Source organism: Diabrotica virgifera, chromosome 1, assembly GCF_917563875.1.
Source record: "Diabrotica virgifera virgifera chromosome 1, PGI_DIABVI_V3a".
Taxonomy (NCBI): Eukaryota; Metazoa; Arthropoda; class Insecta; order Coleoptera; family Chrysomelidae; genus Diabrotica; species Diabrotica virgifera.
Genome location: NC_065443.1, coordinates 89,117,144 through 89,132,538, shown reverse-complemented (window position 1 = coordinate 89,132,538; position 15,395 = coordinate 89,117,144). Strand labels below are relative to the sequence as shown.

General features: G+C 32.8%; 1 protein-coding gene across 1 annotated transcript in view; it reads right to left on the bottom strand.

The window, feature by feature from the left end:
• The window catches only part of LOC114325878 (probable multidrug resistance-associated protein lethal(2)03659), a 170,853-nt gene extending 157,413 nt beyond the window's left edge, over positions 1-13,440 (bottom strand). Inside the window, exon 1 of the mRNA XM_028274010.2 lies at positions 13,115-13,440. The gene's annotated coding sequence lies outside the window, so the exon portion shown is untranslated. The remainder of the gene's footprint in view (positions 1-13,114) is intronic.
• Positions 13,441-15,395: the final 1,955 nt, after the last annotated feature.

The following is a 15,395-nucleotide window of genomic DNA, read 5'->3' as shown; positions in this document are numbered from 1 at the left end:
GAAATAAAAGGCAAATATCGAGCAACTAGCTGATATCTGATATCTGCCTTTTATTTCCATAAATTTCAAATATTCCATCTCCTATTTTATATATCAAATCATTTTTATCCATTAAACAGATCGGTGAAGGTCATTGTTATATAGGAATACCTATACAAAATACCTACCTACTGAGAAATACGATTCTCGATATGATTACCGGTAATCAAATACAAACGTAGTAACAAAAGTTATCATAGTAATGAAAGTAACGAATACTGTAAATGATTACTTTTGTTATATCGGAATATCTATACAAAATACCTACCTACTGAGAAATACGATTCTCGATATGATTACCGGTACTCAAATACAAAAGTAATCATAGTAATCAAAGTAACGAATACTGTAAAGTGTAAATTATTACTCGTTATATTCGAATACATATAAAAAATACCTATCTACCGAGAAATACGATTTTCGATATGATTACCGGTACTTAAATACAAAAGTAATCATAGTAATCAAAGTAACGAATACTGTAAAGTGTAAATGATTACTTGTTATATCCGAATAGCTATACAAAATACCTATCTACCGAGAAATACGATTTTCGATATGATTACCGGTACTCAAATACAAAAGTAATCAAAGTAATCAAAGTAACGAATACTTTGAATGATTACTTTATACAAAAGTAACGATGTGTAACGATTACTCGAAAGTAACTATAATCAACATCACTATACTGTGTGTGTTGAGTAAGTGTCTTGTTACATTGCAAAGTCGACGTCATTGTCTTTGCAAAGAGACGCTAATTGTATCCGAACGTCTGCGGTCCCTCCGGTGAGTACCGATCCCACAAGGACAGAAACTATTTTCATTTATTAATTTATAATAAACGAAAAATTTCTGACCCTGGTGAGATTCGAACTCACGGCCATTCGGACCTTTCGATCCAAAGATAGGCGCTGTTGCCACTGAGCCACAAAGGGGGTCATCAAAAATTATTGTTATGTGTGCAAATGTTAATATTTTACCAATTTAGATTAAATAATGGTATTAATTAAAATTAAGTCATTTTAATTTATTTTACTTTGACTTCTCAATTCACATAATTTCAGAATTCAAATTCAAATTTTTACCAGAAAAATCATTTTGCCGAAAATTCAAAGTATACCACAATTTTTTTTATCCTCTTTTCAAATGCAAAATCCATTTTAAAAAAATTTAATATACAAGGTGTTTTTTTTTGGGTTGGAACATTTATACAATATTTTTTAATCTGGACCTGGATTTTTTATAATTGTAATTAAACTAATTGACTGGACACCTAAAAGAATATTCGCGTGTGAAATATTAAATCAATATATTGTGTGGTTGACAAGCTGTAAGCTGTAATTTAATTTTTTTCTACTTAGAGCTCTCGCAATTCACTTAATTTCAGAATTCAAATTCCAAATTTCACCAGAAAAATCATTTTGCCGAAAATATAAAGTATACCACTGAATTTAGTTTTTTATCCTCTTTTCAACTGAAAAATCCATTTTAAAAAAATTTAATGTACAGGGTGTTGTTTTGGGGTCGGAACATTTTTCCAATATTTTTTAAGCCGGACCTGGATTTTTTGTAACTGTAAATAAAGTAATTTATTGTACGTCTTAAATGATATTTGCGTGCCAAATATAAAATAAATATACAGTGTGGTCAAAAAGTTATGAACCAATTAAGAAAATGGCAAAATAGATAAAACACCCAGTATCTTTGTTATTAATGGAGTAAGACCCATTAAGTATGGTATTTTTGAGACCGCCTATGTATCCTCTTTCTACAGTTAACATATGTTACTTTACCAATTAAACACCCTGTATTAGATATTATATAAAATTGCATGAAAATTTATATTTAGGTTCCTCTTATCCTCTTCACTTCACTATCTACTTCACTTTTGGACTTGTGTCGTTGTTTGCTTTTACTTGGTGGGTGAAAGCCAGCCATTCTCGTGGGTTAAATCTTCTTCTTCTTAAAGTTCCATCTCCGATCGAAGGTTGGATATCATAATGGCTATGGTCACTTTGTTGGCTGCTGCTCTGAACAGTTGTAATGAACTACAGTTAAACCATTCTCTAAGGTTCTCCAGCCAGGAGATCTGTCTTTTTTTATGCTTCTTCTTCCATGAATCCTTACTTGCATAATAATTCTCAGCAACTCATATTTTTCTCCTCTGGTAATGTGACCCAAATATTCCAGTTTTCTTGTTTTTATACTGATCATAATTTCTAACTCCTTATTTAAACGTCGTAGTACTTTAACATTGGTAGTCCTTTGAACCCACTGAATTTTCAATATTCTTCTGTAACACAACATTTCGAACGCGTCTATTTTTTCTATGTGTTGTCTCTTCAATGTCCAAGCTTCCATTCCGTATAGTAATATAGAAAATATGTAGCATCTTAGAGCCCTCAATCTGAAGGTCTTTGTTGGTAAGCAGTGTCTTTATTTTTATAAATACTAATAATATAAATGCTAACCTTTCATTTCCATGTTGTGTTTTTGAGACATTATTATTTTCTACACATAGTGTGAAAGAAACAAAGAGTTTAAAGAAAGAAAATCTGTGTAATGTACCTCTTGCTATTTAAAGAACATCCACACAGATACCAATCTGTACCTCCCTCAAGGAAATTGCACCTAAACCACCACAGGACCTCCATTAAACAATCTTGTCTCTTATGTTTCGCTGTACATACCGCTCACGTGGTCGACAGATAACTCTTAAGGTGTCGACCAGAATTGTTAACGTTATGTGCCTTTCTGTTTTTAAAGTTTTGTTAACTGTTTTTTTATTGTTAATTTAGTTTTGTTTCAGTTAAAACACGACAGCTTAAAAAATAAAAACGTCTATCGATATTTACGATTTCGATGTATCCCATACTTATATACTTTGTCTTCCCTACGGGGTGTCTGAAACTTAACATAAGAAAAACATTTCTTGTGTTTCACCTAGTATAACTTCAAAACTAAGTTTGAGTAAACCTTTGCACAACTGTGTAAATACCAAAGAGAAATCTAAAATAATAAAAGGAAAATAGCGAAATCAGTAATATGTTCACGAAAAAATCAACTATGAAAATAAGCATAATTTTAGATGAATCGTAACTTTTGAAACTATGTGTGTTATTCAGTACTTGCAATTTGTATTTTAATCAAAACAAAATAAATACGTTTATATGAATATTACATCCTACTTGCTTGTTTATTTTGTAATAAATATTTTATGGACGAAATCACAAAGAAAAAATATTCGGAATCAATGAACAGAAAAATATCTTATGAAAGTTATTAACAAATATTGTTTGTAGTTTTAGCAGCTATTTTACATGTATAACCGTTAAATATTTGTAATTTGCAGAAACAAGGTCTGGCACAAGTAAAACAAACCGATTATTTTAAACAGAGATGAAAATACTAATGTAATCGGCAAAACCTTATGCGATAGAGAAAAAAGTGAAGACATTCAAAAAAATACAAAATACTTTCAGTTGGCAGGCCAAAAAATAAAAATAAATATATTGGTAGAAAGGCGCAAAACAAAATAGTAAGAATATCTGGAGACAAGTCACTAATTGGTCTAAGAAGCACTGGATGTCCTAAAAACTGTTGGTATGTCTGTTAAGTTAATAAGGTACCGAAACAGGCAAATTATATATTCAGAAGAATGAAAGAGAAGAAGCTAATATATTTCAAATCAAAGAAAAATAATAGAATAAAATAAACGTATTGGTGAAATGGAGCACGACGGTCAAATCCTTGATGGATGTTTAACACTAGAAAGTCTGGCTTAGCATATCTACCTAGAAAGTCTGAAGGGATCATTTTGGCCCCACATTCTTTAATCAATTAAAACTCAGTTTAAAGAAATTAAATCTACTTTACACGGTAGAATCTGATTTTATTTTTTACTTTCATTGTTTAACACATTCGCTGCCTATCAAAAACATTCGGAACACCATACAGTTTGCAGTTTTTGATATTTGCCACACGCTGCCTTGTTACAGCCGTGGCAATGATTGGAAGTACGATTTCCTTTACAAAATATTTTCAGGTGATACTTTTTTCGTTTTTGGATAGTAACAGTGATAGTTGTTGGTAGACCTGGTATTGCTAGGCGTAGTTCCAGATTTCGGGAGGCAAGGTATCGGGCCCATAAATCTTCACACAGCCGAAGAATATACTTACGAAAAGTGAGTCTATTTCCAGTTATTTCTTTATAAATAATCCATGCATTTATTGCTTCCAAGTCAAGAGTATTATAAAATACGTACATAGGCCATTGCCTTGAAGTTACTTTTGTAGTATAAAGACGCGTCATTTGGTTCTCTACACCAACAATGTTCATTTTTGTGTTCACTTGTGTTCACCAACAATTGTATCTTTATTACGTATATGATCAGTACCAGTATAAAGGTAACCATTTACAATAAACATACATAAATATAATTTTACCCATCCGACAGGAATTTGAAAGAAAGGTTCGACGAATTTCCCAGACAACGATAATAATTTACAAAGGGCCCATTTGGCCCCTTTAGACTTCTATGGTAGATTCGTTAGAAAAACCATTTAATAAATTTTGTCTCCGACTTTCTAGTGTTAAAGTCTATCTTCTTACCCTTACCCAAGAAAAATAATCCCACATTTTTGGAGGACTACCGATTAGTTAGCCTTATGAGCCACACTTAAAAAATACTGCTCAAAGCTATTCAACAGCGCATAATATACTTATGTACAAAAAATATGAAGAACAATTAAACAACACGCAGTTTGGATTTAGAGGTGGAATTGGAATAAGAGGAGCATTGTGCGCAATGACGGTACTATTACAAAAATTCAGGGAATATAATAAAACCGTATTCATATGTTATATAGATTTCCAAAAAGCGTTTGATAGAGTTCAACATGGTAAACTCATACATGCATTGAAACACATAAACCTAGATCCCAAAGATATTTAAATTAATTTAATCAAAAATCTACACTACAATCAAGCAGCGGTTGTACGGGTGGAAGTTAGTGAGACAAACCGAGTAGAAAAAAGAGAAGTTAAACAGGGATACGTGCTGTCGCCACAATAATTAATGTATACTCCCAACTAATATTTCAGGAGGCACTATGGGAAAGAACTGAAGCTGTAAGGATTGGTGGGAGCATCATTAATAACATAAGATTTGTAGACGACACCGCAATCATAGCAGAGACTGCAGACGATTTACAAATTCTCCTAGAAATCATTAACAGAGAAAGCAAAAAATGAGACTAACAATGAATAAAGATAAAACCAAATATATAGTGACTTCAAAAACCCTGTTGACAACATACCATTACAATAGAAATAGCTCGAAAAATATTTATAAAATACAAAATCAATGTTTACAAATAATAAGTTGAGAATGGTCATTAGATTGAGGTTCATCGAATGTTATGTTTGGTCGCAGCGTTAAGCGCAATCCGTAATCAAATGGAGGCATTCGAAATGTGGTTACATAGACGTATTCTGAAAATTCCTTGGAAAAAAAATAATAATATAATAATAATATCGTATGGCATTTTTGCCGGGGAGATCCTTTCGGCAGTTCCGGCACCATTTACATCTTTAAACCTGTTTTAAGTAACTAGTGCCGATGTGCACTAGCCAAGGGGGACCGACGGCTTAACGTGCTCTCCGAGGCACGGTGAGACGGCTCGTGTCATTATTGGAAATGAAAATGGTTTGTCTTTGGCAGGGCTCGAACCCACGTGCACTGGCGTATGAGGCCAGCGATTATGCTGTTACTCCACGGCCGCTCACATTCCTTGGAATGCAAAAGTACTAACCGAAGAAGCGTTAAGATGAATTGGACATGGCAGAAAGCTTATGAACGCAATTAAAATAAGACAAACATCGTGTACGAGTCACATAATTCGAAGCGATAAATACCCTCTGTTAAACGTCATCATGAAAGGAAGAGTAGTGGAAAGAAAATTCTTGGAAAGTAAGAAGAAATATTGGCTGAGGAGTATCAGAGATTCGACTAACCTCAGTGTTGAATAGATATTTCACGTTGCAAAAGATAGAGAAGCGATGAAGTGATCCGCCAACCTTCGTTAAAAGACAACAAAAGATGAAGCAGAAGAAAATGGAGCAATACACAATTACAAAATAGTAAGAATACCTCGAGACAAATCGCCAATTGGTCGAAGAAACATTTAACGTCATAAAAACGCTGGTATGATTATGTTTATGCCATTTGTGAATTTAGCTTTACAAATGCAACACCAAATATTATTTTTTTAAATAGACTCCTACTATTATACTAAAACTTTTTTTTAAACATTTAGAGTAGATGTAATCAAGATGAAATTTCGTTAATTTTTCGGTATGTACTAAGTTTTCGTAGTTTATTTCATACCAAATCTTTATTAGTGAGGCAGATTCGTGCAAATATTATAGGTCTGGATCCCGCACATGAAAAAAAAGTTGATTAATAGCAAGCTGAAAATTTGGTAATAGCTTAAGGGTGTCTAGTAAAATAAACTTTGATATATGGGAACACTAGAACAGGGGCAGTTTTGATTGTGGAACAGGTTAAAAATTTGGAACGGTCACACCACGAAAACGGCACATTTATTTTGTCCGACAGAACAGACTTAAACTCTCCGAACAGAGATTAAACTCTCATGGAAAAATCAGACTGCTATTTATCACCTGTCATAATTCCTATCATTTGACATATTCTACATGTTCCACTCATTAAAACGCCCATTTGGCGATAAATAGCAGTCTGATTTTTGCATGAGAGTTTAATCTCTGTTCGAAGAGTCTAAGTCTGTTCTGTCGGACAAAATAAATGTGCCGTTTTCGTGGTGTGACCGTTCCAAATTTTTAACCTGTTCCACAATTAAAACTGCCCCTGTTCCAGTGTTCCCATATATCAAATTTTTTCCGACTAGACACCCTTAAGTTATTAACAAATTTTCAGCTTGCTATTAATCAACTTTTTTTTCATACGCGGGATCCAGACCTATTATAAGAATTGCACATTTAACGATACAAGCTTATAATTTGGTCCACATGTACTGCACATATAAAGGTTCAAATTTAGATATGAGGCCATCTCAGACTTTTGCCTTTTACAAAAATGGCGGTCATTCAAAATGGGCGACTATACATATGTGACTAATAGCAGGATATCTTTTGAATGAAAAGTCCGATTTCAACCAAATTTGGTACATAGGTTCTTTTTGTGATTCACAAGATCGATGTCGTGAACTGGAAGAATCGGTTAACCAGAAGTTGTGTTTTTCCTGGTTTTTTATGTAAAACTATATTATATTATGTAAATAATTTATTTTCAATTTTGTCACCCTGTATATATTAATTTTCCAAAATAGTAATACCACCATTAAAAATAGCGTAAGAATATGTTTTAGGAAATATTTTAAACTTTTTAGTTATGTTAATTACCATTTTAATAAATGCATAACGTATCTTCACATATACCTATGTGTGGCAGATTCGTGCCAATATTATAAGAATTATTGTGCATTTAATGGTAGAAGCATATACCTTGGACCACATATACTACACATACAAAAGTTCAAATTTAGATATGAGGCCATCTCAGATTTTGCCTTTTACAAAAATGGCGAGCATTCTAAATGGCGGCTATACATATGTTACTAATAGCACGATAACTTTTGAACGAAAAGTCCGATTTCAGCCAAAATTGGCATCAAGGTTCTTTTTTATGAATAAGATCGAGGTCTTGAACTGGAAGAATCGGTTTACCAGAAGTTGTGTTTTTACTGTTTTTTATGTAAAAATATGTTGTTTTTTTTTTCAATTCTTTCACTCTGTATATATTAATTTTTCAAAAAGGTGATACAATCATTGAAAAGAGTGTAAAAATATTTTTTAGGAAAGATTTTGAACTTTCTAGTTATGTTAATTACCATTTAATAAATGCATAACGTATCTTTACATGTACGTATGTGCGGCAGATTCATTTAGAATGCCCGCCATTTCTGTAAAAGACAAAATCTGAGATGGCCTTATATCTTAATTTGAATCTTTGTATGTGTAGTGTGTGTGGTCCAAATTATATACTTTTGCCATTAAATGCACAATAATTCTTATATTATTTGTACGAATCTGCCGCACATTGGTTCATAGGTACATGTGACGATACGTTATGCATTTATTAATTGGTAATTAACATAACTAAAGAGTTTAAAATATTTCCTAAAAAATATTTTTACGCTCTTTTCATCGCCGTATTAGCTTTTTAAAAAATTAATATATACAGGGTGAAAGAATTGGTAAAAAAAATATGTTTTTACATAAAAATCAGGGAAAACACAACTTCTGGTAAATAGATTCTTCCAGTTCAAGACCTTGGTCTTACACATCAAAAAAAGAATCTATATTTGCTATTTATTCACATATGTATAGTCGCCAATTTGAATGCCCGCCATTTTTGAGAAAGGTAAAATCTGAGATGACCTAATATCTAAATTTGAACTTTGATGTGTGTAGTATATGTGGTCCAAATTATATGCTTCTACAATTAAATGCACAATAATTCTTATAATATTTGCACGAATCTGTCACACATAGATATATGTGAATGTGATAACTAATTGTTTAAAAATATTTTTTACAAAATATTTTTACGCTCTTTTCAATTGCAGTATTACCTTTTAAAAAATTAATATATACAGAGGGAAAAAATTAAAAAAAAAATCATATTTTTACATAAACAACCAGTAAAAACACAACTTCTGGAAAAACGATTCTTCTGGTTCACCACATCCATCCTGTAAATCATAAAAAGAACCTACATACCAAATTTGGTTGAAATCGGACTTTTCGTTAAAAAGTTATGGTACTATTAAACACATGTGTATGGCCGCTATTTTGAATGACCCCCATTTTTGTAAAAGGCAAAGAATGAGATGGCCTCATATATAAATTTGAATCTTTATATGTGTATTATATGTGGTCCAAATTATATGCTTGTATCATTAAATGTGCAGTTGTTTCACATATCGGCCCACATAGACAGATTAAAATCTCATATTAGAAACTTAAAAATGAAAAAAAAACTAAAATTACTCTGTGACTTTTTTTCGTTTTAGCAAATAAATAGAACTATAGCAATAAAATGTAAAATTCGCGTTTCATGTAAACAGTTATGGAAATAAACATTTTTAAGGCACATGTCAGAGTATTGTGTCGCCCACCTCAATTAAATAAAAAAAAATAAATGAATGAAGAGGTACATTTATTATGTAGGTCATTATAATTTTCAGTTAGGAAATGTGTTCTTGTGTGCTATAAAGATTCCATTTAGGTATATACTTAGAATTTACTACCGCACATCTTTTTAGTATATGGGAAGAATATAACGTTTAAGAATATTACAAGGGTGTGTTATATGCTCACAATTAATAACTAAGCCTAACGTAAACAGACTAAGATAATCTCATACTAGGTTCTACTAAGTATTACCTTTACATAGTATATTCTAATTTCATCTGAGAATATATAGGCCTGGATCCCGCGTACCAAAAAAAAGTTGATTAATTGATAGCATGAAAAATTTATTGATAGTTTAAGGGTATCTAGTCGGACAAACTTTGATGGACGGGAACACTTAAACAGGAGAAGTTTTAATTGTAGAACAGGTTACCTGTTTCGAATGTCAGACTACGAAAACGTCCCATGTATTTTGTCGGACAGAACTTCCAATTGATTTGTTACCCTTTCATTAAACTCTCATGCAAAAATCAGACTGCTGTTTATCATCTTTTAATGAAAGGGTAACAAATCAATTGGAAGTTCTGTCCGACAAAATACATGGAACGTTTTCGTAGTCTGACGTTCCAAATTTTTAACCTGTTTTACAATTAAAACTTTGGCTGTTCCAGTGTTTCCGTCCATCAAAGTTTGTCCGACTAGACACCCTTAAGATATTAACAAATTTTCAGCTTGCTATTAATCAACTTTTTTTGGTACGCGGGATCCAGGCCTAATAGCTAGTACATTCTACAAGTGTATAGTATTATCATATTTCTAAGTCCCCTGAATATTAAATACAGCAGGGTACTATTGTTAGAGGTGTACAATTCTCTAAACAAGGAATTTAAATAAACTCACAATTCCATATACAGATTTTCATTACGATACAGATTTTTAACCAATAGAATCGCGATATTATGTCATTCCCGATGAAGGTGGCACACGCGCAGTGACCAATGGCGAGTCAAATACATACGCTTTGACAGTTCTCAATATGTAAACAAACTGACAAACTACTTAATCTGTTTGCGTTACAAAATTAATAAATTTGAATATGTTTTTTGTTGTGAATGATCATAGAAAAAATCAGTATAGTCGGAAAAATGAAAGATTACCCATGAACGATCACATCAATCACTTATTTTGTATTTGCTGTCTTTCTCTACAAATAACACACGTTTGTTATAGAAAAAGACAGCAAATACAAAATAAGTGATTGATGTGATCGTTCATGGGTAATCTTTTATTTTTCCGACTGTATACAACTTGCATTTAATTATCATTATGAAGCTCGTACTCTATACGAAAGTCGCCGCTAGGCTGCTCGTTTCGTATCCGTCATACTCGCTTCATAATGACCATCATTAAAAGCTCGTTGCATAATATAATATTTTATTAAGTTCACGTCTTAAATCAATTATTTATCAAATACACTATCAATATTATTTAATCAACAACTCAAAATATTCCCGATGCCATGTCAAATATTTAAAATTGGCACTGTCTTGTCACCATATTCTATTCGACTAAGTGCATTGTATGACAAAGATAGCGAATGTTCGATTTGGAAAATATCACCATGGACATAGTGTCCATTTTTTTCGAATTCTTAAAACCTAATAAATATTTTTAACAAATGTAAACGCAGAATCAAAGACTAAATCATTTTCGAGGACTGAAAGTCCCTTAGAATAAATAAAAAGTTTCTTTTGAATGAGATATTTGAGAAATTAAAAATCTAACTACATTTTCTCTTAGTTTTTCACTCCTGTAACTTATTAAAATAAACATTATAGAAGTTTTCAGGGACTTTCGGCCCTCGGTAAGAACGTAATCTTTCATTCTGCGTTTAAATTTTCCAAAAATACTTATTAGTTTTCTCAGGATTCGAAAAAAATGAATCCCATTTAAATAGCATTGGGGCTGAAACTTTGTACCGATCCCCTTAAGGGATATTTGTGATCCGTTAAAACCAAAAGATAAAACTTATCCAGAAATTTGTGAGAATTTAACGAATCAGTTCACAAGAAGAATGTCTGTGTTTAAAGAGAGGATTGACTTTTATGAAATGAGACAAGTACAAAATTAGGTAGTTCGACAGTGGTATGCCAGATTAAAAAACCAAGCTAGTAACTGCAAATTTGGTAATAAATTATATATGATGTACTTAAAGACAAGTTTATAACAGGACTAAGGAAGGGCCCTATTTTAGATAGGCTTTGTGAAGAGGAACATTCCATAAAATTTGAAGCCCTGGTGGCGTTAAAGAATGAAGCAACGCTAAATCAATCGTGTGCAACACAGGTACATCGAGTGCAGGGAGTAAAAGGAACACCTATACAGGCTAGTTTAAGTAGGTCCCAAAGAAAAAAAAGGTTCCATATTTCAAGAATATCTAAACTTTAAGCCAAGCCGCACACCAAAGAAACATGAAACGAAAAACATGAAACATGAAACGAAAAACATGTTTCATGAAAAGAAAACACTGCTAAACAATTCTCAAAGTCCGCCTACCAATGAAACGAGTGTGGTTCATGCTCATGATACATTTTTATTTTCGGAGAGTTTCATAAATGGCCGGACATATATTTGTTTAGCATTGGTTTATTTCCATGAAACGTAATTTACGTTTCATGTTTCTTTGATGTGCGGCCTCCTTACGAATATTCTGAGATTTACTACGTACACAAATGTGCTCAGTATATTCAGTGCGAGAATATTTTTTGAACTTTATGCAAAGAACATGAATTATTTAAGAATGTTTCTATGGTACATGCTATGCTTGTACTACGTATATTATACTAAAAAAATATGTATAGGTACTACGACGAGTGTTGGTAGTACCTATATTATGGTTCGAACATTATGCGAACATCATAATGATTGTTATGTGGGGGCTGACTCCTATCTTTGTAATTCACTTTTTTTCTAGCTCCTAAAAACAGGTTTAACGGACTTTGTTACAAAAGTTAATCACCCTGAATAACTAAAAAAATAATGTGTATGTGTGTGTGAGAGAGAAAGAGACAGATCATGGCTTCAGATAAAATGTATTTGCCACAAACATGTAAATTTTTAATTATTTTAAAAACGGCAATCTATTTTTTATTAAAAAAATACATTTGCTAAAATATTTATATTGCACTGCTATTAATTTTAAAAATATAGCTAATAGTCTTTGTGCACTAATATGCCCAAATACCACTTAAAAATATTAATGTAAGGGAAAATATAAAAACAGCAATTAGACCTATCATAACCTAAGCAGAAAAGGCAATGTGCCTGACTAATAGAGACGAAGCGAAGCTAAGAATAATAAAAAGAAGATCTTTAGAAGAATTCTTGATCCAAAAAACTAAAAAAAAAGATATAGTCAAACATAAATATAAAAAAAATCAAAATGTTGAAATGGCTCATGAATGTTCTAAGGCCAGAAGATACATTAATGAAGAAAATATTAAAGTCGAATCCTACAAATTCAAGATATACAGGGAGACCAAAGTGCAAATGGAAACATCAGGTCAGAGAAGACATCAACAGAATGAAGATTATTAACTGAAGAACTAAAATAGAAAATGGAAAATTGTGCGAAATCACACAACAACCTTTGAAGGAAGGCAACAGAGAACGAGAAAACAAAGAAACATCGGAGTGATCCCCCGCCAAAAACATATCAGATAAGCTCATGTTAATGGACTAATATATACATGCACGTATATGTATATCTTGATTTGCAAAAAATATGATACAGTATAGTTTTTAATCTAAAATGTTATAAAAAATGTATACACTTACTTAAATTTAAATAAAAAAAAACACGTTAAAACTGTAAAACCAAACACAAAATGCTTCACTCTGTCCTAAAGTTGTTCGTTGAGCCGTGAACCATAAAATGGCAAACTTTTTAAAACCGATTAAATTGGGTTTTGACAAACTCTTAATTACTATCAGTTTTTATAGTATTATTTTTCTTTTTCGATAATTATTTCAGAATTGTTCGTTACAGTTGGTCAGTTAAGTATCTAAAGTTATCGATAGTATTCGATATAACGCTACGCTTGGTCGTCTGTAACAGACGATCAGTTGTGTTGTGTGGATTCAGACAACTGTTTTTAACGGGAGTCGATATTGCACTGAAGTTTAACACCATTAGCGATACATATTATCTTATGCTTAATTTAACGCTATTTAACGATTTGTTCATTACTTCTGTCGTAGTATAGAGATTGTTATAACTGCCTATTATATGTTCGCAATTATTAATATGTTGGTGTTTTTTTAATTATATAAATATGAGGCTGTTCAATTGAAACTCATCTTTGGTCCAGTAAAAATGTATTGGTTAAAATGTCTATAAACAATATAACCACTACAATGAAGGCACATGTCTCATTATTTTACCAATCTATCTATACCGTGCTTAAAGATTTCTTGTGGCTGTTGGCTACGGCATTTTGTACTTCTTAATCATATCTTCATCAATCATCATCATCAATGGTGCTAGAGCCCTATGAAAGAGCCTCGACCCTCCCAAGTCTATTACGCCAGTCAGTTATATCCATTTCCAACCGTTGCCAGTTTGCTGCGCCTATTTTTCTCCCAGCCTCATCCACACCATCCTTCCATCTGAGTTTTGGTCTACCCCTATTTCTACTTTCCACAGGTTGTGACATAAGGATTCTTCTTGGAGGGTTGTTCTGCTGTGATCTTGCTAGATGTCCTGCCCATCTTAGTCTTCCTATTCTTATAAGAGATACTACATCTTTACCACCAAATTTTTGTTTATATCTGTGGTATACCGCGTAGTTGTACCTCCTCCTCCAGACACCATTTTAACAGATGCCACCAAATATTCCTCTCAGGATCCTTCGTTCAAATATAAGCAGAAGGTTTTCATCTGCCTTGGAAATGGTCCATGCCTCTGATCCATATGTCAACACTGGTTGTATAAGGGTTTTGTATATGGTTATTGTTGTTTTTTGGCTTAAGTTTCTGCTTCTCATATGTCTACTCAGTTTAAAATAGCATTTGTTTGCTAGGATTATTCTTCGTTTGATTTCTTCCGTCATGACGTTCTCTTTGGTGATCAGGGAGCCTAAGTATGTGAATTTGTCCACCACTTGAAAGGTAGAGTTATCAACCGTGAATTATTGGTGACCGATGTTTCTGGCTCTATTGTTGGGTGTTGATGCCATCATCTTAGTTTTCTCCTCGTTTACTTGCAGGCCCATATTTTTGAGGCATTTGAGAAGGTGGTATACATTTCTTCTAGCTTACGTGTTGTGCGGGCAACTAGGTCCACGTCACCTGCATATGCCAAAATTTTGGGATGATTTATTAAAAATATTTCATCTTTTGTCTATTCGGGCATCTCTGACCGCCTTTTCCAAAGCTATGTTGAAGAGGAAATACGCCAGCGTATCTCCCTGTCGCAACCCAGCATGCGTTTCAAACGCCTTTGATTGTTCGCCCTGTATTTCGACTTTGCAAACAACTTTACGCATTGTAGCCTTAACCAATCTTATCAGTTTATCAGGGATCTGGAACTCATCCGACTTCATACAATTTACTTCTTAGAACACTATCATAATCCGATTTAAAATCTACGAAAAGATGGTATGTGTCGATATTGAATTCATTGGTTTTTTCCAGTATTTGCCTTAGCACAAAAATCTGGTCTGTTGTTGATCGACCAGGCCAGAACCATTTTGATATTCTCCAAGAAGCTCCTCTGAATGTGCACTTAGGCGACTATATAATATACTCGAAAATATTTTGTAGGCTATATTAAGGAGGGTTATTCCCCTATAGTTTCTACATTCCAATTGATCAACATTTTTGTGAAACGGGCAAACGATTCCAATACATCACTCTTCCGGGATTTGTTCGTCATTCCAGGCTCTCAGTATTATTTTATATATTTGATTAGCCAGAGTAGCACCTCCATATTTAAAAATATCCGAGAGTATACCATCACTTCCTGGAGATTTAATATTTTTTAGGTGTTTTATTGCATCCCGTACTTTTTGAATTGATGGAGGTTCTAATGGTGTATTGTTGCTTGCTTCTGAGGGTG